Consider the following 8,106-nt stretch of genomic DNA (forward strand, 5'->3'; position numbering starts at 1 on the left):
CAGGGGACGATAAACGGGGTAAGAAGGTGCCTGGTAACAAAACCTCCGATGAACAAATGGCACAAGTAAGAGCCCATATTTCAGCTTTTCCTTCATACGAATCTCACTACACAAGAAAACACAACCCAAATAGGAAATATTTAGCCGAGAACTTAAATATACGACTTATGTACAATCTGTATAAGGAGCACGTTGAAAGCCAAGGGCTTCAGCCTGTTAGGGTGCATATATATCGAAGAACTTTTAATAACGAGTTCAATCTGCAATTTCACGCCCCACATAAAGACACTTGCGTCAATTGTGATATTTTTTCTAATATAGTAAAATACTCAACAGATGAAGAAGAAAAGAGACAGCTCAAGCAGGACCATGAACTTCATTTACGGAAGGCAGAACAAGCTCGCGATTCCATGAAGGCGAATGCTGAAAAAAGTGCTAACAATGACAGCTACTATGCATTCTCTTTTGATTTGGAGAAGTCCCTGACTTTCCCGAAATTGGTTTGTCAACAGGCCTACTACCCACGTAATATGTACGTATACAATTTAGGTTGCCATGAACTTTCAACGAAAATGGGGTTCATGTATTGTTGGGACGAAGTAAATGATTCTAAAGGTTCACAAGAAATTTCATCGTGTTTAATTAAACACATAAAATTTAGATCGACAGCAGCCAAACATGTGGTTATGTATAGCGACACATGCACAGGTCAAAACCGTAACTGGAAAATCGCTATGACGTTGATGAAATATGTCCAAAGTCCAGACAATAATGTAGAAATTATGGACCAAAAGTTCATGCATAGTGGACATTCATTCCTCCCCAATGACTGTGACTTTGCATCTATTGAAAATTTTGGTAAGTCGCAACAAATATTTACACCTGACGACTGGTATAGAACTATTGCGTTGTCAAGGAAAAAGAATGCCTTTCATGTGACAGTTATGACGATCAGCAGGAAAAAAAGGACGACCGTTTAATGTTTGCATCATTGATCAGGGTAAGCTATTTCAAAAGAAAAAAGGAAAGATATGATGGACTTGCTGCCATACATCCCTCCAGTACACCACAATTATTTCGAGGGGCTTGTTACTAGTGAGACTGCTGAAGACGTTGGCCCACTTCAGGAAGAATCTCAAGAAAGTGACGATGAATAAAAAAATATTTGAGAAAACGAAACAGATTTCAAACTAATTATAAGTTAAATGAAATCTTAAAAACATTTACAGCACAAATGGTATAATTAATTTTCGGTACTCGATAAAACAAGAGTTAATGGACAAAAAGTTTCAAAAATAAATTAGACCTTTTTCTGAAGTTTTATTGAAAAAAGTAGTCCAAAAGTTCAATATTGATTTTTATATACAACTTTTAGCAAACCCTTTAATAGCTCGACAGAAGAAAAAGTGGAGTTATACCACTTGTGCTTTAGGGGGCTCATATACATACTTATGTATGTATTGCAAAGTAAAAGTATCAGATGAAATTTAAAATTGTGGCAAATGGTGTAGAATGAAAGCTTATAGCATAACGACTAATGATAAAATACAAGATTACGCCAATCGCAAGAAGAAGAGCCATAGAACAGCAAATGAATTGTAAACCAAATAACAAACCCTTTGCTAATTCGTGGTTTAGACTTAATATATTAGTTTATAGCGAAAAAGTTTTAGTGGAATTAATAATATTTAGGTTAGATTTTAATAAATACTTTTATCTATTGAAAACATAATTACCAAATAATTGAGTGATTGCTAGTGCAGGGTATCCACCAGTAATTTATTTTATTACACTCGCATATATATAAACAAGTTTCAATAAATAAATATATACATATGTTATTACTCGATGAAGTTTCTAACAACCTTTACCCTTGGGGGCAATGAAAGACTTTCATTGAGTGAGAATTTATTCATTGATTTTATTTTGATATTTTCATTGTGTTTACCCAATTAGTTTAAAATTCCTATATGCATTTTTTTTTATTATTGTAAGTGCATTGCATGTAAATGCATATGACTGTTTATGTACATATGTATGTATGTATGTATAGATATAGATCAATATATTTGAACATACCCTGCCAGCCGAAAGTTGTGAAAAAAACTAGTCAAACACTAGGCACAGAACGTCTATTATAGAGAAGGTTCAATTCCGGACAGGCGTGTGAACTGTTACGAGCTATGAATTTTCTATTAGTGGATTTCACCACTATCGGCTCGGAAGGAGAAATTTTAACAGAAATATGTGAACAGAACTGAGCATTGGGCATATGAGCTACTTTTTAAATATAATATTACTATATAAATATAATAATATACATATATGTATAAATCACACCTTTTATCATTAAAAAGATTCATACGCATATATCCTGAAGATAGTATGTATGTAAGTACAATTCAAATTTAAAACAGGATATTATCATTTATCAATAATATAATGTGCGCGCGCTGCTCTATGTGTACATACAAGTTAAGACGTAAGAATTGCAATTATTGTTTGTGAAATGCAAGAGTGATGCAATGCACTTTGTTTACATTGCAACATTCTGCTGACGCACTGAACTTAATGGTCAGAGGAACAACTTAGTATATCGAAAAATTTTCCAGACTTTTTTTGTAGAGCATTCAATTCTGTACAAGAATTCCTACAAACGGGAAAGTTCCAGAGAAAAAAAAATATTCGTAAAAAGTGGCAAAATCCCATGTAATTTCAATGGGAAATGTATCGTGTTTGGGGCAAGGTTTATTATGAAAATTAAGGGCTTTTTATGGTCTGATATTTTTTTTTAGATGGAAAACTAAAAGTTTAGGGAGCGTCTCGTCAAAAATAATCAATTTGGTAAATAACGGACAGCCTAATATGTATGTCATGGGTAAGCTTTTGAATATTTTGCTTAGCTATGGCAAGAAATAAATGTTAAAAACTTATTGAAAATAAAATGAATCTGAAAATGTACTTACATATGCATGTATGTATGTATTTTAAATAGTTGATTAATTTAGTAATTTATTATTAAAAAAAATTATATATAGAAATAATTTTTACTTGTTAGGTATAATATTAACAACTTTTTTAATATTCTCGTAATTATCGAAACTTGTTAGTTGGGCCAAAACAAATCAGAGAAGTCAAGATATGTACATACATACATATCTATATTGACCTCTAAAAATATGTTATGTATTACATAATCACACAATTCCCTGGATGAGAAAATATGTTGATTGCGAATAGAAAATACCGACGGCAAAACGCGTTTCTTTGCTTGTTTGATTCCCTCATGGCCCTCATTGGCGGCATATATTACGGTACTAGAGAATGTAAATGCGCAAATATGCAATGTAACAGGACTAGAGAAACTGTTACTGAGTGAAGCCTGATCATATTCTGCGAACAGAGTGAAGAAAGGCAAGAACAGTTAGCTACTTTTAGAGCAGTGGTCGGCATAAGAGGATCTGTCACTGTGTTGGTGAGCACGAAAAAAAGTAGCCCAGTGAGAAATTGGAATTACAATTAAGCAAATATATATATTTTTTTTTTCTTTAAAAAGACATTTTCGTTCTTTTTCATCTAAATAATTAAAAGTATAATGAAAATTAACAAAATGTCTTTTAAGGATATATTCCCTATTATCTTTAAAAGACTTGGAACATAAAAGGCATTGCATGGCACAAAAGGCATTTAGAATCATAAAATATTTCTCGCAGGGCATATTTGTTTTTGCGCTATAGTCTTGCGTGAGGTTAATTCGTTGCTGGCTCGACAACGACTGAACGATAGAGCGTAAGCGTACGTGTGAAGTTAGTTTGCAAAATTTTGCTATGAAATGCCGACCACTGTTTTAGAGCAATAAAGTTCATGCAGATACCAAGACCGGTACCAGACGCAACGCCTGTCCACGTTGCTTTGACAAAATTCAATCCCGATTGTGCTGGAGCGGATGCCTCTGCAAGGTGTGCAACGGTGGACCAGCTTTTTGATGAAAATACCCTCGAAGAAGGCGCACTTGGGATAGTGTTGAGCAAGGCGCTTGACGAAAGCACATTACAATGGTTATTGCAAATATGTTTCGCAAGAATAACCAAGTGGAAAGAAGACTTGGAGGAAATCGCAGAGTCGGTAACATTGGCACACATGGCGTAAACCGACAATAGTTTGTTACACTGGGTATGTACCTCCAATGGAACAAGTCGCAATGAGCTACAATAACTGGAGGCCTACGCTTTTACACGGAAGAGGATGCATGTGTTACCGGCCCAGGCGGAAGAAGTTCAAGTTCCAATCGACTGAAAAGGCGAAACAACGCAAAAGGAAATATCAAAATGAGAGCATCAATTCTGGAGTGATAGATCGGTACAGTATGCAATGTTTCAAGTGCAATGATGGGACATTACGCTACTTCATGTCCTCAAATCTGGATCAGTGGGAGAGAGAAAAGATAGAAGATGCGTGTAGATACTTATTTGCACATTAGTTTCGCCAAAGGTGGCAGTAAAATAATCACGTGAGTCCGTTCCATTTTAATTTAACTCTGGAGATGAATATTCACTGAAGGAAAGTGATTGTTAGTGTTTGTCAATATAGTAAGTACACACTATTGTTAGTAAAAGTTGTGATTGGTTAGTAATTTCAAAATTGATTTACCTGAATTTGAACGTTAACCCTAATCTAGTATAGAGTTAAAAATGTAAAGCGAAACACAAAGTGGAAACGAGGTTGTAATAAATCAAAATTAAGCCCATGGAAAATGAGAAGGTACTAAAATTATTAGATAATCGAAAGAAGAAGAGGATGTAGGGCGCAAATAGATAGTGAAGAGAAGTGGAACAGTAATAATAGTGCAACAAGGGTCTTTCCTATTCCTTAAATGTGCGTCAGGCTTTTATACGATGTGCGTGTGTATGTGTGGTAGTATGCGTTTATTTATTAGCTTGCTTTCGTATAGATTGTGATGCCCAGCAGTTGATAAAAGCATAACCAAAAGTTTTAAATTACACACGTAAATATTTTATCAAGGAATCCTATGATTAAAGAATGTAGGAGTATGGAAGAAAATAGTTAAAAGACGGATCGAATTCACTTTGTTATATGATAATTGGCTAGTATCTGAATAACGTGATCCTGAGGTAGCCAAGTTATCAACTAAGTTAAAAAAATTATGATTTCACAAAAAATTTAGAGAAAACATATGAATTGAAGAAAGGAGTTTTACGTAGAAGAATACAAAGAAAAGGTAAAATTAAATGTTTGTCCGTAATTCCTAAGGCGTTTAGATGGGCAGTGATTAATCACGTCCACGAAGCTCTTATGCATTTAGGTTGGGAAAAAAACCTTAGATAAAGTCGATAGATTTTATTTGTTTGAAAATATGTCAAAGTATGTTCGTTGGTTTGTCGAAAATCGTATCAGCTGCAAATTAAGCTATCAATAGGGAAATTGTAGGCTGAATTAAATCCGATTTCAGAGAAAGATATTCCGTAGTGCAATAGGCATAAGGTGAAGATGATTGAAAAAAAAAAATACTTAAAGGAGTAAGTATTTTGTTTATTTTTATCACACCTTAAACATTGACACTGAAAGTTCTGTTATAGTCGTTAAAGCCGCTATGTGTTTGTTTGGTATGCCTACTCGAATTATAGCGGATCAGGGCCGTAACTTTGCTAGTTCAGGATTCAGTGAATATTGTTCTTAAATAAAAAAATAGAGGGAGTGAGAGCTACATTTAATTGCTACAGGTGTGAGCAGTGCAAGGTAGAATGTACAAGTATAATTAGCATGCTAAAGAGTATGCTGACCGCCGATGAAATCAGTCAGAGATTGTGGCAAAATGCCTTAACCGAAGTACAGTGGGCAATGAATTGTACGGTCAATCGAGTCACCAAGATCTTTAGAAATGCTAGAGAAGTTAGACCTTTAGACCTACTACCAATAGGTGAAGAAGTGGATAATGTATTTGCTAGGGAATCTTTAAGAAAACAAGCAAAGGAAAATATTGAAGTTAATGCTCGTTATGATAAACGTGGAGCTTTATTTAGGCAAAAATTGTAAAATGTAATGTAAAAGACCATGTGTTGCTAAAGAAGGAAAAAAATGGTCACCAAACAAAACTTGTAAGTTCAGAGAGAGATATGTTTTAAAATCATTAAAAAGAAGAAAAAAACATATATTTAAGTATGAGCAGGAAGTTTTTTCGAAAGCAATGCCAAATAGACAGATAAGTAAAGACGTCGATTTGGAAGACTTGGAGATGCGTCTGATTTTCAAGCGAGAAATAGAGATTAAAAAAATGGCACAGCTGGTGTCTTGAAATCCCAAGAGGGGATATAATGACCGCACTATAACAGATGGACTTGTTATGGCGGGTGTCAATAAGTGAGTGTAAAAGGAAATACACCAGTTAGTAGAGATAATTAATTTTGCATGAATTGGAAAGTATGGTTAAAAAAAAAATGTAATGAAAAGAATTTATGAAATGTTATCAAGAAACCAATTTGCTTATTTGTCTAAGCTTGATTTTGTCCAGAAGCCTCAAACTTTGTGGGAAGAAAAATTAATGAAATGTTTGTAAATGGCAAAAGCAGTAGCAACTGATGTGTTAGATTATTGTGGTTTGAAGTAAACACACGAAGACGTGTGATTTGTCAGGAAGGCCGTGTCGGAGCTGTAGTACTTGTATTTTGTATGTTAGTGTATATGCGTATGTCGGAGTGCTAATATTTTGTAGGTAACTGTATGTGGCACAGCGTAGTTTCAAGTAAGCGACGCATTGGCGGCATATATATCGGTACTATAGAATGTAAATGCTGACTGAGTACTGAGTGAGGTCTGATCGTATTCTGCGAACAGAGTGAAGAGTCTCAGGAACCGTTAGCTACTTTTAGAGCAATGAAGGGGTGCGTACGTATATAATTAGGCGCTATGTCTTCGCAGAATCAGTTCAAAAAGTGATCTTGATATGAGCAGAAGTTGCTGTGCTCGTGTAGTGAATAGTGAAGTTATTGAAATATAGTAAAGTGCAAAAGTGTGAAGTGTAAAGTGATATGGAGCAATCTACAAGCAAATCTTCTACACATACATGTATACATAAATTTACAACTTATCAAACCTACTTATGGTATTTAAATATTTAGGTAATAATACAAATATGACTTTATTATACATTTCAACAGATTTTATAGAATTCTTCATAATATGAGTCAAATTGCACAATATACTTACTTGTGCGCTTTGACATCAAATATATTGGGAACATCTATAAATTATATACATAGTCGTTCGCGCATTGTAAATATGCGAATCTGTAAGCATACATTTCTAAACATTGAAATTGGCATCATTTTTCTCATTTAGCACTGAAAATGCTCAATTCTGCTATTTTCGACCACCCCGTGTTAAATATTGGTGAAATCCGCTAATAATTTTCTTGTGGTGAAATCCTCTAATAGAAACGAGTAACCCTCCAAAAAGAGGAACGTTTCGACAATCGTCACATCATGAACCTTCTTTATAACTCACGTTCTCTGCACTAGGTTTTAAAATCCTCAAAATTAGTGAAAAAATGGTGAGCCTGCCGCAGGCGAGATCAGGTACTTTTCTGCACATAAAACTTATCCACTTACCTTCTTGTTTTACGAGCGAGTTAAGGAACGTTTCATTAAACAGAAATAACCAAAACATCTCTTGTTTATGCTGAACTACGCATAAACAAATAGTGATAAGCAATTGCAATATATGCTGCACACAGGGTGTGAAGTAGAAATGGTATCACATATAACGAGTGTTATCTCCTACACGCTATCCTCTCGGGACTGTTTGTAACGACAAACAATCGACCGTAGATAGTGTGTCTATTTTCAAATAGCATAGCAGACAGCAAATAGAAAATAGTATTATACCATAAAGTAGTATAAATAGCAGTAAATTATCAAAATGTAGCTAGTCCACTTGTCGGCATTTCTTAGCACAATTGTGAAAACTAACTTCACACGAACGCTTACGCTCTATCGTTCACGCAAGACTATAGCGCAAAACCAAATATGCCCTGCGAGAAATATTTTATGATTCTAAATGCCTTTGGTGCCATGCAATGCCTTTGATGTT

The sequence above is a fragment of the Bactrocera tryoni genome, unplaced genomic scaffold (genome assembly GCF_016617805.1).
Source record: "Bactrocera tryoni isolate S06 unplaced genomic scaffold, CSIRO_BtryS06_freeze2 scaffold_25, whole genome shotgun sequence".
Lineage (NCBI taxonomy): Eukaryota > Metazoa > Arthropoda > Insecta > Diptera > Tephritidae > Bactrocera > Bactrocera tryoni.